Source organism: Anomaloglossus baeobatrachus, chromosome 1 (genome assembly GCF_048569485.1).
Source record: "Anomaloglossus baeobatrachus isolate aAnoBae1 chromosome 1, aAnoBae1.hap1, whole genome shotgun sequence".
NCBI classification, from domain to species: Eukaryota; Metazoa; Chordata; class Amphibia; order Anura; family Aromobatidae; genus Anomaloglossus; species Anomaloglossus baeobatrachus.
The window spans coordinates 280,641,681-280,661,234 of record NC_134353.1 but is presented as its reverse complement, the minus strand read 5'-3'; the positions used below and the strand labels follow the sequence as shown (position 1 = coordinate 280,661,234).

The 19,554-nt window shown below is 44.6% G+C and overlaps 1 protein-coding gene across 4 annotated transcripts in view; it reads right to left on the bottom strand.

Moving 5' to 3' along the window:
- Nucleotides 1–19,554, bottom strand: part of AIMP1 (aminoacyl tRNA synthetase complex interacting multifunctional protein 1) — a 136,250-nt gene that overhangs the window by 14,827 nt on the left and 101,869 nt on the right. The gene's annotated exons all lie outside the window — the stretch shown is intronic.

The window sequence follows — 19,554 nt, the reverse complement described above, 5'->3', positions numbered from 1 at the left end:
AAACACAATGAGAAATAAAATGAAACACCAGAATTGTGGTCTGGTTTTTTTTTTTGTTTTTTTTTTTAAATCTCAATAACTTCCCCAAAAAATACATTAGAAGGAGATCAAAACATCTACCCAAAAATTGTACCAATAAAAACACCGGCTCACCGCACAATTATGTTCTCTCGGCTCCATTGAGCAAAAAGTTAAAACTTTACAAGTCTCAAAAAATAGCAATAAGAATTTTTGTTCACCACTTAAAGAAAAATAAATGTATACAAATTTGATATTACTGTCATCATACGGACCTGGAGAATCATGTTCATAAGTCATTTTACCAAACAATGAATACCTTAAATCATCCCTTCAGAGTTGTTTGTTTTTTTTTAATTCACCACTGGAGTGGTGTGACTACTGTAAGCTTTCTGACCACTCGCCATCTTCTCCTGTACCCGGTGTCACTCCAGTCGACTTCTGCTGTTTGTTACCAGCTGCATAGCTCCACAGCCAGAGGTCACTGCTCAATGTAAGTCTATGAATGCAAGAACGAGGCTGTCATAGACTTCCAAAGAGCTTGTGACTGTTAACTGTGACTTCTGGTCTGCAGTCACAAGATGGCAGAAGAAATCCAGAGCGGCGCTGGAAAGATCAGAAAGTGGAGGCTGGTAAGTATATTACTATGGATAGGAATTTAGCAATACCAACCGTGAAATGAAAAAACTAACACTGGAGTGGTGCTTTTTGTTTTTTTTTCTTTTAGCAATGTTATGGCACTTGGGTTTTTTCCCCGTTTTCCTGCACATTCTATTGTAAAATGAATGGTGCTATTCAAAACTACAACTCATCTTGCACAATAAAAGCCTACATATGGCTATAATGACATACAAATAAAAAAAAAGTATCGCTCTCAGAAAAAAAGGTGGGTGTAAAAAATAAATAAAAACGAAAAATTGCCATGTTATTAATGGGTAAAGCAGGTGGTTTACAAGATTTTCAATGTCTCTGATTAAGAATTTATATTACAGAAATTAATTAGAAAACAATTATATAATAGACAATAGTTAAATATTTAAAACTATGCCATATATTAAAAGGGAACCTGTCAGGTAAAAAAAAAATGCTACTAACCTGCAGATTAGGTTACTCTGCAGGGTAAAAGCATTCTAAAGCTGCCCGGCCGCTGCACTGAAAGACTGGCTACCGGGAGGAAAAACTATTCCTCCTGGCAGTCTCCAGCTTTCAGTCATAGAGGCGCATCTTCAGTTACTGCTCAGTACACAGTGAGCGGCAGCTGTAACCAGTCCCCAGGCACTGCCTGACAGGCGGCTTTGCAGTGCATGAGTGCTGAGCAGGCTGTCAGTCAGGGTGTGGTTACAGCTGTAGATCACTGCAGTCACCCCAGCCTCTATGACAAAAAAATAGAGGCTGCCAGGAGGTATAAAGTTAATTTCCTCAAGATGTCCAGGCTTGGAGTACAGCGGCTAGGCAGTTTTAGAATGCTACTAGCCTGCAGACGAACCCCATATCTGCACATTAATCACATTTTTTTTGCATGACAGAATCCATTTTAATTGTTATTGAAGCCATTAACACTTATGATCTATACTATATACGTGATAAAGGTTAGTTCGGTCCGGGTGTGACCATATAGCTGCATCCTATTCTTCTGTAGTTCATTAATAACCTGGATACAGGCAGGGTCACATCTAGGAGAGGTGCCATATTGCTGGCAGATAGACTCCCATGCTTTGATCAAAATGTGCCATGTTTATAGACCTTATGTCTACAGACCCTCTATTACACAGCGTTTTTATATACAGTGGAACCTTGGATTACGAGTATAATTGGTTTCGGCAGTCTGCTCTTAAACCAAGTTACTCTTATATCAAAGCAAATTTTCCCATAGGAAATAATTGAAATGCAGACAATTCATTCCACAACCCAAAAATATTTACTGTATTTACATAAACTTATTACAGTAATACAAAATAATGTACGGTATACATATAAATTATTACTGAACACTAATACAAAATACTGCACAGTAAAAACATATAAAACAAGGTACTATAGAGAGAAAAAAATTATGCATAAATATGACAATCTTTATTCTACTATAATACACAAAAAACTAAGGGCAGAACTAAGCCAAATGTGGGGTAGGAATACTGCCCAGGCAATTAGATTACAGTACAAGCAATGTGCTGTACTGGTTATCAGAAAGAAAGTATAAAACTATATCCACAAATGCAAATTGATAGACATGCTATATAGTATATACTGTACTGTGCAGCGGAGAGAGGGGGGAGCCAGCACTGCCTGAGAATGGCATGCAAAAAAATAGTTTTTTAGTGTAAATTCACAATTATTCCAACTGTACTATAATGCAAATTGAGATTTTTGCAAATAATTGATCAATTATTTGAGCCGCCCCTGCCAACGTCAAGGCAAATCTCTATAGGGGGGTCCTTGACGTTGGCAGGGGCGGCTCAAATTATTGATCGATCATTTGCTAAAAATCTCAATTTGCATTATAGTACAGTTGGAATAATTGTGAATTTACACTAAAAAACTATTTTTTTTTGCACACCATTCTCAGGCAGTGCTGGCTCCCCCCTCTCTCTGTTGTACTGTGCAGTTGTATACTGTATACAGTACATATGTAAAGAAAGTTACCTCCAGAGCGGATCAGAGCATGGTGAAAGGACAGATCCGGAGCTGTGCACAGTGAGTATTTGCTCTTCTTGCAAAGCATTGCTCTTAAATCAAGTTACAAATTTGTACAAATCTTTGCTTGTCTTGCAAAACACTCTCAAACCAAGTTACTCTTATCCAAGGTTCCACTGTACACATTTGTACTCGAGCCACATTGCAGTGGAACCCGCGGATTCATTTAATCTATAGGTAGTGCTGACCCTGTATTTTTTAGAGTGGGGTATGACCAGGATAGTCATTGATCGGAGAAGTGGAAGGCTGTGCCCACTGACCCATTTAAACTAAAACTTAACTTTTTAGGTGAATTTATACAGTTCAGTTAAGGATACTGTAGAAGTACAGAAAACTAAGATAAGTAATGTACCATGTGATGGACCTCTAAATGTAATATAAAAGGCACAGAGGTTTTATTATTTCTACATAGCTGATCTTCATAAAAAGCGAAGGCCTAGTATGTGGGATACTGCTTTACCATACTCAGGATGGGGCTAAGCACATAATCCATCTTACATACATAAAAACGTGTCAACAAATTGAAAACACTAAATCCTGTATGTGCCCAAATCCAATCACTGTAACAATGTTAAATTTTTCAGCACATGTTCAGAGAAAACACAAAAGGCCAAAATACACACAAAACAGGTTTGGTTGTATTGATCCAGCCAGTCACTGTACTTTCATGTTTTCCCTGCCAGAAATAAGATATAGCTGCGTTTTATTATACAGCCGAAAGAAAACTTTCAAAACATCTGAATGAAAAGGAGTCCTTCCTTTACGGGTAACTCAATCCAAAGTTTACGATGGCTCACAGCAGGAATATTTCCCTTGAAGTTATTTTCGGAAGGAAAACTAATTTGCAGCATTTACCTTCTCCTTTCCCCCAAGAAAATAGAAGATCCTAGTATAAATGAAAATAAGCAGTAGCAGAGACTTAAAGGGAACCTACCAGAAGAAAAGGTAAGAAGGCCATCTAATGTACATTGATGATTGAAAGAAGGTCCAGCATACAACCTTTCTGTTGCATGAAGAAACCTCTACATGAGTATAACCTCAAATAGCAATTGAAAGAGGCCGTCTACAAGTAGAAAACATGTCTGCTTTCTCCAAAAAACATCTGCAGTATGATGTATAAGGGCCCTTTCAGACGTCCGTGCCACACGGTCCGTGCACAGACCGCAATGCAGCGGCTCTCCTGACCAGAGCGTGACAGCTTCATATACTCCTAGGAGACTGGCACGCTCAGAACAGGAGACCGGTGGCCAGTGTGCACACAGACCGCAATACAACAGACTAGCCGCTGATCTCCCAACCTTAGCGTGACAGTCTCATAGAAATATATGAAGCTCTCATGCTCAGAACAAGAGACCGGTGGTCAGTGTGCACACAGACCGCAATACAACAGACTAGCCGCTGCTCTCCCAACCTTAGCGTGACAGTCTCATAGAAATATATGAAGCTCTCATGCTCAGAACAAGAGAACGGTGGTCAGTGTGCACACAGACCGCAATACAACAGACTAGCCGCTGCTCTGCCAACCTCAGCGTGACAGTCTCATAGAAATATATGACGCTCTCACGCTCGGAACAGGAGAGCAGTGGCCAGTCTGCGCACAGACCGCAATACAACAGACTGGCCACTGCTATCCTGACCAGAGAGTGACAGCTTCATATATTTCTTGGAGACTGTCACACTAGGCATAGGATACCCACGGCCAGTCTATGCACAGACCACAATGCAAAAGACTGGCTGCAGCTCTCCCAACTAGAGTGAGACAGCTTCAAAGTTTTCTAGAAGGCTGTTAGGCTTGGCACAGGAGACACATGGCCATCCTTGCACAGGCTGAAATGCAACACAGACTGGTCGTGGGTCTCCTGACTCAAGGATACAAAGTTTCATGATCACCTTACAAATGACCAGCACACCCCTAGATGAAGATGAGGAGTCTAGTTTCCAAAATGCGATCACTTGGGAGGGAATTTCTGCCGTTGGTGTGTCAGTGGCTCTGCAATGCAACACAACAACATCCACAATCTTTTTGAGACAAATTTATAATCCAAAAATCATATAGAACGCCTTCATTTCCGACCCCTGACAAGCCCAAACATTGGGTTTTGACCTCATATTAACTATTGCCACAATCAGGAAAATTTGCATGATACATTTTAGGGTCCATCTCTCCTATTGAAAAAATGAAAAACATGCAGCTAAAGGAATATTTTAGTGGAAAAATATAATATTTAATTCCAATTTGCCTTAACTCTCATAGCACCTGAAGGAATAACACATTTCCTAACAGCAGTTTAAAATTCTTTTAGGGGTGCAGCTTTAAAAATGCTATCAAGTTCTAGGGGTCTTCTGATATACAGGCGCCTCAAAAGTTTCTTCAAAACTGAACAGGTCTAAAGACAATTTATTTGTAAATTTCCTTGAAATTTTTTTTGGGCAAAAAAATTGCTGCTAAATGTTACCCCTTCTAACATCCTAACGAAATGAAAGTATGTTTGACAATTCGTGCTAAAGTAGACATATAGGAAATGTTATTTTTTGACTATTTTGTGTCATGACTATCTGGTTTAAAGAAGGGAATTTTGTTTACTTACCGTAAATTCCTTTTCTTCTAGCTCCTATTGGGAGACCCAGACAATTGGGTGTATAGCTTCTGCCTCCGGAGGCCACACAAAGTATTACACTTTAAAAAGTGTAACCCCTCCCCTCTGCCTATACACCCTCCCGTGCATCACGGGCCCATCAGTTTTGGTGCCAAAGCAGGAAGGAGGAAACTTATAAATTGGTCTAAGGTAAACTCAATCCGAAGGATGTTCGGAGAACTAAACCATGAACCAAAGAACAATTCAACATGAACAACATGTGTACACAAAAGAACAACAGCCCGAAGGGAACAGGGGCGGGTGCTGGGTCTCCCAATAGGAGCTAGAAGAAAAGGAATTTACGGTAAGTAAACAAAATTCCCTTCTTTGTCGCTCCATTGGGAGACCCAGACAATTGGGACGTCCAAAAGCAGTCCCTGGGTGGGTAAAAGAATACCTCGATAAAAAGAGCCGTAAAACGGCCCCCTCCTACAGGTGGGCAACTGCCGCCTGAAGGACTCGCCTACCTAGGCTGGCATCTGCCGAAGCATAGGCATGCACCTGATAGTGTTTCGTGAAAGTGTGCAGACTCGACCAGGTAGCCGCCTGACACACCTGCTGAGCCGTAGCCTGGTGCCGCAATGCCCAGGACGCACCCACGGCTCTGGTAGAATGGGCTTTCAGCCCCGAAGGAACCGGAAGCCCAGAAGAACGGTAGGCCTCAAGAATCGGTTCCTTGATCCACCGAGCCAAGGTGGACTTGGAAGCCTGCGACCCCTTACGCTGGCCAGCGACAAGGACAAAGAGCGCATCAGAACGGCACAGGGGCGCCGTACGAGAAATGTAGAGTCGGAGTGCTCTCACGAGATCTAACAAGTGCAAATCCTTTTCACATTGGTGAACTGGATTGGGACAAAAAGAAGGTAAGGAGATATCCTGATTAAGATGAAAAGGGGATACCACCTTCGGGAGAAACTCCGGGACCGGACGCAGAACCACCTTATCCTGGTGAAACACCAGGAAGGGGGCTTTGCATGACAGCGCTGCTAGCTCAGACACTCTCCGAAGTGATGTGACTGCCACTAGGAAGACCACCTTCTGCGAAAGGCGTGAAAGAGAAACATCCCTCATCGGCTCGAAAGGTGGTTTCTGAAGAGCCGTTAGCACCCTGTTAAGATCCCAGGGTTCTAGCGGATGCTTGTAAGGTGGTACTATGTGGCAAACCCCCTGCAGGAACGTGCGTACCTGCGGAAGCCTGGCTAGACGCTTTTGAAAAAACACGGAAAGCGCCGATACCTGTCCCTTGAGAGAGCCGAGAGACAAACCCTTGTCTAATCCGGATTGAAGGAAAGACAGAAAAGTGGGCAAGGCAAACGGCCAGGGAGTAAAACCCTGATCAGAGCACCAGGATAAGAAGATCCTCCACGTCCTGTGGTAGATCTTGGCGGACGTTGGTTTCCTGGCCTGTCTCATAGTGGCAATGACCTCTTGAGATAACCCTGAAGACGCTAGGATCCAGGACTCAATGGCCACACAGTCAGGTTGAGGGCCGCAGAACTCAGATGGAAAAAAGGCCCTTGAGACAGCAAGTCTGGTCGGTCTGGTAGTGCCCATGGTTGACCCACCGTGAGATGCCACAGATCCGGGTACCACGACCTCCTCGGCCAGTCTGGGGCGATGAGGATGGCGCGGCGGCAGTCGGACCTGATCTTGCGTAACACTCTGGGCAGCAGTGCCAGAGGGGGAAATACATAGGGCAGACGAAACTGTGACCAATCCTGCACTAATGCGTCTGGCGCCAGAGCTCTGTGATCTTGAGACCGTGCCATGAATGCCGGGACCTTGTTGTTGTGCCGGGACGCCATTAGGTCGACGTCTGGCATTCCCCAGCGGCAACAGATCTCTTGAAACACGTCCGGGTGAAGAGACCATTCCCCTGCGTCCATGCCCTGGCGACTGAGAAAGTCTGCTTCCCAGTTTTCTACGCCCGGGATGTGAACTGCGGAGATGGTGGACGCTGTGGCTTCCACCCACAGCAGAATCCGCCGAACTTCTTGGAAGGCTTGACGACTGCGTGTGCCGCCTTGGTGGTTGATGTACGCCACCGCCGTGGCGTTGTCCGACTGAATTCGGATCTGCCTGCCTTCCAGCCACAGCTGGAACGCCTTTAAGGCTAGATACACTGCCCTTATCTCCAGAACATTGATCTGAAGAGAGGACTCTGTCTGAGTCCAGGTTCCCTGAGCCCTGTGGTGGAGGAAGACCGCTCCCCACCCTGACAGACTCGCGTCCGTCGTGACCACAGCCCAGGATGGGGGCAGGAAGGATTTCCCTTTCGACAGGGAAGTGGGAAGAAGCCACCACTGAAGAGAGGCTTTGGTTGCCCGAGAAAGAGAGACGTTCCTGTCGAGGGACGTCGACCTCCTGTCCCATTTGCGGAGAATGTCCCATTGGAGTGGACGCAGATGAAACTGCGCAAATGGAACTGCCTCCATTGCTGCCACCATCTTCCCTAGGAAGTGCATGAGCCGCCTCAAGGGGTGAGACTGGGCTCGAAGGAGAGATGGCACCCCTGTCTGTAGTGAACGCTGTTTGTCCAGCGGGAGCTTCACTATCGCTGAGAGAGTATGAAACTCCATTCCGAGGTAAGTGAGCGATTGGGTCGGTGTCAAATTTGACTTTGGGAAATTGATGATCCACCCGAACCTCTGGAGAGTCTCCAGAGCAGTGTTCAGGCTGTGTTGGCATGCCACCCGGGAGGGTGCTTTGACTAGAAGATCGTCTAAGTAAGGGATCACCGAGTGTCCCTGAGAGTGTAGGACTGCCACCACTGCTGCCATGACCTTGGTGAAGACCCGTGGGGCTGTCGCCAGGCCGAAAGGCAGTGCCACGAACTGAAGGTGTTCGTCTCCGATGGCGAAACGCAGGAAGCGTTGATGCTCTGGTGCAATCGGCACGTGGAGATAAGCATCCCTGATGTCGATTGATGCTAGGAAGTCTCCTTGGGACATCGAGGCGATGACGGAGCGGAGAGATTCCATCCGGAACAGTCTGGTTTTCACGTGTCTGTTGAGCAGTTTGAGGTCCAGAACGGGACGGAATGATCCGTCCTTTTTTGGCACCACAAACAAGTTGGAGTAAAAACCGCGACCACATTCTTGAAGGGGAACAGGGATCACCACTCCTTCTGCCTTCAGAGTGTTCACCGCCTGAAAAAGGGCATCGGCTCGCTCTGGGGGCGGAGATGTTCTGAAGAAACGAGTCGGAGGACGAGAGCTGAGCTCTATCCTGTAACCGAGACAGAATGTCTCTCACCCATCGGTCTTGGACATGTGGCAACCAGGCGTCGCAAAAGCGGGAGAGCCTGCCACCGACCGAGGATGCGGTCTGGGGAGGCCGAAAGTCATGAGGCCGCCTTGGGGGCGGTTCCTCTGGCGGTCTTTTTAGGACGTGACTTAGACCTCCATGAAGCAGAGTTCCTCTGGCCCTTCTGTGGCCTGTTGGACGTGGAGAATTGAGACGTGGCTGAGGGCCGAAAGGACCGAAACCTCGGTTGTATCCTCCGTTGCTGAGGTCTGTTTGGTTTGGACTGGGGTAATGACGAGTCCTTTCCCTTGGATTGTTTAATAATTTCATCCAATTGCTCGCCAAACAGACGGTCGCCAGAAAATGGCAAACCGGTTAAGAACTTCTTGGAAGCAGAGTCTGCCTTCCATTCGCGTAGCCACATGGCCCTGCGAACTGCCACTGAATTGGCGGATGCTACCGCTGTACGGCCCGCAGAGTCCAGGACGGCGTTCATGGCGTAGGACGAAAAAGCCGACGCCTGAGAGGTTAAAGACACAACCTGCGGAGTAGAGGCACGTGTGACTGCATTAATCTCAGACAGACAAGCTGAGATAGCTTGGAGTGCCCATACGGCTGCGAATGCCAAAGCAAAAGACGCGCCTATGGCTTCATAGATGGATTTCATCAGGAGCTCTATTTGCCTGTCAGTGGCATCCTTGAGCGATGAACCATCTGCCACTGCTACTATGGATCTAGCCGCCAGTCTAGAGACCGGAGGATCCACTTTGGGACACTGAGCCCAACCCTTAACTACGTCAGTGGGGAAGGGGTAACGTGTGTCATTAAGGCGCTTAGTAAAGCGCTTGTCCGGAAATGCTCAGTGTTTCTGGACGGTATCTCTGAAGTTGGAGTGATCGAAAAACGCACTCCGTGTACGTTTGGGAAACCTAAATTGGAATTTCTCCTGCTGAGAAGCTGACTCCTCAATCGGTGGAGCTGGAGGAGAAAGTTCTAGCACCTGGTTGATGGACGCTATAAGGTCATTTACTATGGCGTCCACTTCAGGTGTATCAAGATTGAGAGCAGCGTCAGGATCAGAGCCCTGATCTGCCACCTCCGCTTCATCCTCCAGAGAGTCCTCATGCTGAGACCCTGAGCAGTGTGAAAAAGTCGAGGGAAGCTCCCAGCGAGCCCGCTTAGCCGGTCTGGGACTGCGGTCCGTGTCGGAGTCCTCACCGTGGGACCTAGGAGTCACCCCAGGAGCACTTTGCTGCTCCGACCGAAGGGGGCCTGGGGGCAATGAATCAACAGTGCCCGGGGCCTGTGTTACAGGTCTGGACTGCAAAGCTTCTAGTATCTTAGCAGACGATCTATCCATAGACTGAGCCATGGATTGTGAAAGTGACTCAGAAAGTTTCTCAGCCAACACTGCAAACTCTGTCCCTGCCACCTGGACAGTGGTAGCCGGTGGTTCTACCTGGGCCGGGGGTCCCACCCGTGGCTGAGGCTCCGGCTGAGTGAGTGTCACAGGGGCCGAGCATTGCACACAATGAGGGTAGGTGGAAGCAAAAGTATACAGTATATAGTATATCTATATATACTCTTCGGCACCCGGGGGGGCCAGCACCAGGTAACCGGTGCGGCTTACCGACCGCCCTCAGCGGTTGTGTGTCCACCAGATTCCCTGCCTGGGCCTCCCAGAGCTGTGGAGCTCGGTCTGAAGTTCTCCACCGGCAGAAGTGCAGATAGCAATGGCTGCCAGCGTTCTCAGAGGAGGAGGGAGCCGTGGGCGTGCCTCAGAAAGTGCGGGAATCTGGTGCCCCACGGTGCTCAGTGAGGGGGGAGGAGGATACCTAGTATGCTCCAGCCCTCACCGCTGACGTGAGTGGGGTGAGAAGGGAGCATGCCGGGAGCCCTGTTAGGAGCCCTCTTTTCTTCCATCCGATAAAGTCAGCAGCTGCTGCTGACTAAAATGTGGAGCTTGCGTGCATGTGTGCCTCCTTCAACACAAAGCAAAAAACTGATGGGCCCGTGATGTACGGGAGGGTGTATAGGCAGAGGGGAGGGGTTACACTTTTTAAAGTGTAATACTTTGTGTGGCCTCCGGCGGCAGAAGCTATACACCCAATTGTCTGGGTCTCCCAATGGAGCGACAAAGAAAGGTGAAATTAAAGTTTCAAAATTCCTAATTTGTCTACATTTTTATCAAATTTGAGATATTTTCACAAAAAAAACCTTATTGATCAGCAACATAAATTTGTCGCTAATATTGTACAATGTGTCACGTAAAAACAATTCTCAGAACCACTGGGAAATTTAGAACCATTTTAGAGTTAATACCTTAACCTCTTCATGACACATGACGTACTGGGTACGTCATGGATCGTGTGAGGTTAATCCCCGCCGCCTGCCGTGGGCAGTCCACAGCAATCCGCAGAAATGTCAGCTGATTTCAACAGTTGACATGTGTGCGTGCCAGGTGCGAGTGGAATCGCATTCCACCCTCGCCTATTAACACTAGAACTACTGGACTCGTGACACCAATATAGAAATACATGGTGCAAAGTAGTCAAAATGACTACCTCAGTAGTTCTAGTGTTAACCCCTTACATCTCGCTGTCAAATTCTGACAGCGAGATGCATCAGCGCGCTGCCATAAGCATAACTTACCCAACCCCATCGGAAGTCACGTGATGGGATCACGTGACTTCTGGTGGTTGCCATGGTAGCACAGGGTCATGTGATGACTCTTGTAGCTATAATAACTCACTTTCTCTCACTGCCGGCAGAGGGCAGTGTGTGAGAGTAAGGGCTGCTTCTCACTTGCGAGTTTCTCGCAGTAGAGCAATGCGAGAAAATCTCGCATTGGAATGGGACACATGTTAGTGAATGATTCAGCTCTCATCTGCGATTTTTTTCTCAGTCCAAATCGGACTGAGAAAAAAATCGCAGCATGCTGCTTTTTTGCGAGTTTCTTGAACCATTTTTATCAATGATTTCCTATGGAAGGGGATTAAAAGTAGCATCACACACGCGCACCAGCGTTCACATTTGCGAGTGTGGCAGTAACTTCGCTCATTAAATATTCAACAGATGAATGTGACATCACATTCCCAAAGGTAAATTAAATGACACATGTGTAATAGCTTTTATATAATTAAGATGTTGCATGAAACTAGCATCGCAAACGCAACACACACGCGAGCAAAAAGCATCGCACTTGCGTTGCACTCGCACCTAACGTGAACTAAAATCAGCCGAGTATTTTTCAGCCCAGTCGGACCGATTTTACTCGCATAGATGTGTTTCCAGCCTAAAGCAGCTTTTCTCCAGATTTCAGCTGTGTACCTGTGATCTGGAGAAATGGAAGAGCAATCAGACTGCTGATCATTATAGCCCCTAGGGGGACTAGTAAAATAAAAAAAAATAAAATAACTAAACAAAAAGTTGAAAAAAAGTTTTAAAAAATAAAAATAAAATAAAAAAAAACCCTAAAAAGTTAAAATCACTCCCATTGCCCATTGAAAATTAAAGAGTTAAAAAAAATACACATTTGATATCACCACGTGCAGAAACGCCCGATCTGTCAAAATATAAAATCAATTAATCCGATCAGTAAATGGCGTAGCGGCAAAAAAATTCCAAACGCCAAAGGTATATTTGTTGGTTGCTGCAAATTTTACACAAGATGCAATAACAGGCGATCAAAACGTAGCATCTGGGCAAAAATGGTACTATTAAAAAAGTCAGCTCGAGACGCAAAACATAAGCAGTCATTGAGCCATAGATCCCAAAAAAATGAGAACCCAAAAAAATGAGACCGCTATCATTTTCGGAAAATGGCGCAAAAATACTCCCCTTTTTTTTGGACAAGCTTGTTAATATTTTTATCCCCACATGTTTGGTGTCTATAAACTCGTACCGACCTGGGACATCACACCGTCACATCAGGTTTACCATATAGTGAACACTGTGAATAAAATATCCCAAAAACTATTGTGCGATCCCATTTTTTCCGCACTTGAAATTTTTTTTGCTGATTTCCAGTACATTTTATAGTAAAACTTATGGCTTCTTTTAAAAGTACAGCTCGTCCCGCAAAAGACAAGCACTCATATGGCAAGATTAACGGAAAAATAAAAAAGTTACGGCTCTCAGAAGAAGGGGAGTAAAAAAACCTCAAAAAAAAAGGAAAACCGGAAAATCGCCCAGGGGGTGAAGGAGTTAAAGTGTCAAATCTGTAACATGGGGTTGGTGATTAACCTCTTAGGGACATCCCATTTGGGGCTTAAAGACAATGCTACCAAATACTGACCAGATGTATGTAGACGTCTGAGCAACAGAGTATGTGATGAAACAAACAAAAGCCGTCCTAGGACATTGCCTCTAGTGTTAGATGTCAGGAAGTGTGAAGTGGTGAGGGTGTATATAAAGCATATGTAACTAATGTTGTATATGCACATTCAGCCAAACACAGTATCTTTTTCGTATAAACCCAGTACCAGAGGAAAGAAGTAAACAAATTACCACACATTTTCTGAAAGAGGTAATTTGCATAACAAAATAGGGACATATTTAGCTCTTTGGAAACTCTTTGGTGAACAAAACAAGAATAGACAGAAATAGCACAGACTTCAGAGTGAAGATCCTCAGCTCTCAGTGATGGGAATTACGGATGGCTTCATACAATAGTGCCAGACTCTTAGGCCTCCTGCACACATCCATGTCTCCGGGATGTGTGACGTCAGTTTTCACACGTACTGAAGACATGGACACACGTAGACGCAATAAGTTCAATGGGTCTGCACATACGTCCGTGTTTTCACAAGGACCGTGTGTCCGTGTGCTCCACATGGTGACATATCAGTTTTCTGCCGGCAGCATCGGTGTCACTCAGACCGCATACTGATGTGATCTATGTGACACGTACCAGAGAAAACACCTGTTCCTTAAAAAAAAAAATAAATAATTGTTATACTTACCTGCCTTCGGCGCTGCTAATGCTTCCGGGTCCCACTCATTATGCTCATGTATATTCACTACACTGACCGCGGACCCGAAAGTAAAAGCAGCGCCAGAGACAGCAGTGCTCTGGAGACAGGTTAGTATACAAGTTCATGATGTCCGTGTGCTATCCCGATGTCACACAAACAGCACATGTGGAACACACATGGATGGTAGTGTGAAGGAGGCCTTAAGGGAGCTTTACACGCTACGATATCGCTAATGCGAACTCGTTGGGGTCACGAAATTTGTGACGCACATCCGGCCGCATTAGCATTGCCGTTGCGTGTGACACCTATGAGCGATTTTGCATCGCCGCAAAAACGTGCAAAAATCGCTCATCGGTGACATGGGGGTCCATTCTCAAATATCGTTACTGCAGCAGTAACGAAGTTGTTCCTCGTTCCTGCAGCAGCACACATCGTTCCGTGTGACACCGCAGGAACGAGGAAGCTCTCCTTACCTGCATCCCGACCGCTATGCGAAGGAAGGAGGTGGGCGGGATGTTACGTCCCGCTCATCTCCGCCGCTCCGCTTCTATTGGGCGGAGATGAGCTGCTGTGACGTCGCTGTGACGCTGAACGAACCGCCCCCTTAGAAAGGAGGCGGTTTGCCGGTCACAGCGACGTCGCCGGGCAGGTAAGTAAGTGTGACAGGTCTGGGCGATGTTGTGCGGCATGGGCAGCGATTTGTCCATGTCGAACAACAGATGGGGGCGGGTACCCACGCTAGCGATATCGGTACCGATATCGCAGAGTGTAAAGCCCGCTTTAGAGGGAATCTGTCAAAGTATGTGTCTCAACATTAGGAAGCAGAGACCCTGATTCCAGCCATGAATCACTTACTGGGGTTCTTGCTGCAGCTTTGATAAAATCACTGTTTTATCAGAAATAGATTATCACTAGAGGACTAGATAAACTGCTACCATATAGTTCTCCATAATCACGAGCTCTCTATAATGCTGCCTCCACCACTGATTGACAGCTTTCAGTGTATACTCTGGTGCACAGTGGTGTGGGCGAAGGAAGGTAAGGAATATTTTATTTATTACTAACAACATGTATAAAGAAGTGTCATGTGAGAGAGAGAAACACAAATCGAGAGAGAATAAAAAAAAAAGGGACATACAGAAATGGTGCTGTTTTCTAGTGTGGAATTTCACCCAGAGCTTGATTCACACTTACACTCCTCTATACTGTTTAAGGCTATGTGCGCACGTAGCGTTCTGTCCCTGAAAAAATTTCTGCAGCGATTTAAACAGCACATGTGCGCTTCAAATTGCTGCAGAAAGAGTCTGGAATGAAAAAAAAAAAAGAAGCAGAATCCATGCGCTCTGAGTGCAGCCCCTCCCATAGACAGAGCGGGGGATGCATGCAGAGCGCACGGAATAAGTGACATGTCACTTCTTAGAACGCGCGCTTCGGGCAGCAGCTGAAGCGCTGCGCTCTAAGACGCCACGTACGCAGGTCTTTATAGATTATGCTAGGGACGCAGGCAGTTACGCTGCGGAGCAGATCGCAGCGTAACTGCATGCAAATACGCAACGTGCACACATAGCCTTAAGAGAACTTGTTGGAAATGTTATCCACCCTTCAAGTTTTCCCATTAATGACTATGTAACCCTTTCCAAGATAAGCCAGTCTATCCCTTTATGATCCCCAAGTTGGGTTCAGCAGCAATAATTTGTCTTTTGTAGCTCAATTTGGAAAGTGCATTGAGGTGTGAGAATATACTTACAGATTCTTAGCCTCCTCTTTATTCCTATAGTGGCAGCACCCTCTCCTGCCTGACGACCAGGTTGTTTGCTCCAGTACACGGCCAGCGACCTGTCAATCAGCCAAGGGAGGGTGCTGCTAGTTTAAGAATACAGTGGAGGCTATGGAGCTTTAAGTGCATTATCACGCCCCAATGCACTTCCAAACTGAACTTCAAAATATGATTTCTCATTGCTCAAGCAACATTTTGGGCTAACAAAGAAATCAACTGACTTATCTCTTAAAGGGCTACGCAGTTATGTTAATGATGGGTGGGGGGTGTTAATATTACTGAACATTCTGCAGTTTCTAAACACGTAATGTAGACAGATTATAAAGTAGGAATAGCTGACATTTCTGTGTATGAGACACATCGTAGATATTCTCCAACCCCAGCTCTAAGACAGCTGAAAATTAGTGATGGAGTCTGTAGAGGAGAAAATGAGTAGAAGAGGCAGCATCCAAGTGATATAATGAACAGTATAAGGAAAACGTATTAGGTAGTTGTGGAAAAATGCTGCAAAATAAGAATGGATCCAATTATAGAAATGTTAAAACTTAATTTTTTTATCATCTAACAAAATGCAAAGTGAATGAACAAATGAAATCAAAATCAAATCAATATTTGGTGTAAACACTCCTTGTCTTTACAACAGCATCAATTTCCCTACGTACACTTGCACACAGTTTTTGAAGGAACTTGGCAGGGAAGTTGTTCCAAACATCTTGGAGAACTAACCACAGATCTATGAATGTAGACTTGTGCAAATCCTTCTGTCTCTTCATGCAATCCAACACACTTCATGATGTTGAGATCAGGGCTCCCTGTGGGTATATCATCATGTCCAGGACTCTTTCTTCTTGATGCTAAATATATGGCTGTATTTTGGGGGTTGCTGTCCTGCTTCAGAGTAAATTTGGAGGCAATCGGTTGCCCTTCCAATAGTACTCAATGATAAATAATCATGACGTTGTACTTCCCTGGACAATGTTTAGGACCGTAGACACAGTAAATAGACCATGAAAAATTAGTGCATCAAATGAAAGACACATTATGCCTATTTCCCTTTGAAATCTTACGAGATATCCAGCACTGGCATCTGCTCAGAACTGCAATCAACCAGTAGGACCTTTTCGCACCCATTTGCAGTTCATAGAAGTCTGGACAGAAATAATTCTAGGCTAAAAACATACTTTTGACATGGAAACAAGGCAAAGCAACTCAATTATGCTCCAAAACATAGGAATTGTAGTGCAGAAAAATGGCAGGAGGTGCTCCAGACTAAAGGGTCAGAATGTGAAATATTTGGCGTAAATAAAAACAGGTTGTTCATCAAGGGCTGGGGAGTGGTTAATAACATGTGTCTGCAGGCAACAGCAAAGCATGGAGGAGGTACCATGCATATGTTAGAGAAATAGAGGCAGATATTTAGCCATCATGTAGGAGTCTGTGTAAAGAAGAACAGGGAGTCCTGGAAGTGATTATATGGCTCATGGAGCCCTGATCTCAACATCATCTGTCTGTTTAAAATTACATGAAGACACAGAAGGATTTGTAAAAGCCTATATCTATAGAAGATACTTGGTTGGTTCTCCAAGATGTTTGGAACAACCTGCCTGCCGAGTTCCTACAAATATGGTGGGTAAGTGTACCTGGAAGAATTTTGAAGGTAAGGCCGGAGTGACACTTGCAAGTGACTCTCGTGTAATACGCGCGAGTGTTGAATAGCATCACCCGGCACGGCCGCACTCTCCGGATAGGAGCGAGTCGGCTGCATGTATTTATATGCAGCTGAGATGCTCCTGCCCTGAGAGCAGCAGGCCGGGTCGAGTGATGAAATGTGAGACTCCTGCATATTACACTTGAGTCACTCGCAAGTGTGACTCCGGCCTAAAGGGCGGTGGCACCAAATTCTGATGGGGTTTAGAGGATTCCGCTGTAGATCATTTGCTTTCCATTTTGTGAATTGTTAAAAATAATAATATCGTCCATCTGTAGATTAACTTTGGTGGCCATTTTACTCTTGGAGGATTGTTTCCCATGGTGTCTCTAAGCTATATGGTGAGCAGATCAACCTCCAAAAAGCCTGTGGTTAAAGGGAATATTAAAAGCAGAAGAAAATGAGCGTCTTTAAGCCCTACCGCTTCAGTCTACATTTGGACTGCACATACCAGTAATAAAATGCTCCATTTTCTCCAGAGCTGGAAAATGATTTTCCTTGATAGATACCTAGCTTACAGTATTTATAGCAATGATGAAGATATACGACTCTAACGTGTAATTGGCCAGATGTTTTATTTTTCTATTGTTGTTTTATATCTGTACTTAGGAGCACATGATTCACATCGAGTGCCGTTTTTCTTCTTATTTCCCAGGTGCTCCTTATTATTTATGCATGTATTTATTTTAAAGCTCAAGCAAGCATCAGAGATAATTATCTAATTACTTGAATGACTTGGCAGCACACCGATCCTCCCTGCTGCCCCCTGAGGAATATTGATCAGCAGTTTGTAATCGTTCCCAAGGTTAGCATTAATCTTGGCACTAAGGATGTAGCCATAAACGACGGGTCCCCGAGGAAAAAAATGAAAAAGAGAAAATAGCCTTCAAATTAGATCCTATTCTCCCCCCATTCAAAGGTTAATAAAACAGGAATGAAGCACATGCAAACCTAAAACGCATAAACTTTGGTTTCATAGACCAAAATAAAGTGCATATATTAGTTTTACATAAAACCTTATGTGCACACGTCGTCTTTTTCATGCGGATTCTGGGCGGAATCCTTCTAAAAGAGGGGTACAAAAGTGACCTGCAAAATGAACATAACACACAGCAATGTCAAAACGACACTGCTGTGCATGTTCTATACTATGTTGGAAATAGCACATTCCAGTCTACCGTGATGCCATGGTGGTGCTGACAATGAAAATAATGCAAGGAAGATTCCGGGTCAGTGTACCTGGAAGAAAGTGCTGAAACTAAAAAAAAGTGGAAGGAAAATCCAGCACTGAAGGAGAGTCTCACAAAAAAAAAAAGAGAAAAAAAATAAATAATTGAAGCATTATTAAAATCCAAATATCATTATAAAAAGGAAACATGTCATATTACGCGTTTCGGACTATACAAATATGGGTTTTATTTATAGGGTCCAAAATGCGTAGGATGATAGGATTCCTGTCTTTATTTTATGACAGCTGGATTTTAATAATGCTTCAATAAAATATTTTTTTATTTTATTCTCTTTTTGAGAGGCTCTCTTTCAGTGCTGGATTTTCCTTCCCCCTTTTCTATATTATGTCACTTAAGGGTAAAAAAGTGGTCCATTCTTCGGGCGGCTTCCGCTAGAGAGCTACTCATTGTCTAGACTTGTCACAAGACCTCTGGTGAAGTAGCTTCAGGAATACAAGCACCGCTATTTTCTTAAAGCGGCTTTGCCTGGGAAATCTTGGCGAGCGTCTCAGTGTCTTAAAGACGCCATGTAAAAATACCCTATAGTAAACAGAAAGGGATAAAGGGTTTCTAAGTCCCAGAAATGACATTTTATCACTGCAGCTGGTGAAGGAAACACATGTCCTAAAAAACCCACAGAAAAGTCAAAAATCAATAACTGTAAAGTAATGGTAATCACAATATACTTAAGCACACGGAGCAAATGTACAATCACAGTTCATAACCTTAACAATGACTTTATGCATTCTTAAATGTTTGCTCAATGTAAATTTTCAATTGGAAAAGTTATTTGGGGAGGACCACACATGCTACGGAGAAGAAAAGCTGGAAATGTATTTATGTAGAGACTGCATTCAGCCAAGAGAGTGGAGAAATGGCGTTCACATTCTGGAATCTATTCCTATAAATTATGTTGGACATATGTATGTTTTTAACCAGAGTATTAAACACAGGCCAGATCCATGTGTCTGTGCCCCCGCCCCTGGAGGCAGCATCATAGGGGTCCCATTGTCACCTAAGTCCAGATGACTGACATATGCCGACTGCCTAGGTTTGGATGGTGCTGACTGTGACCCTGAGGATATACATAGTTCCTCAATTTTTCTTCTTCCTTACTAGTACATTTAAAAGAGGCCACAATATTCTAAGTATATGGAAATAATTAAACATTTTCTTCAGCATTTTCTTCACTGGTGGCAGTGATTTTATCACTTGTGGTCGGCAGGGACACAACAGGGTGCAAGATTCCAGGAGTAAATACTGTATTTTT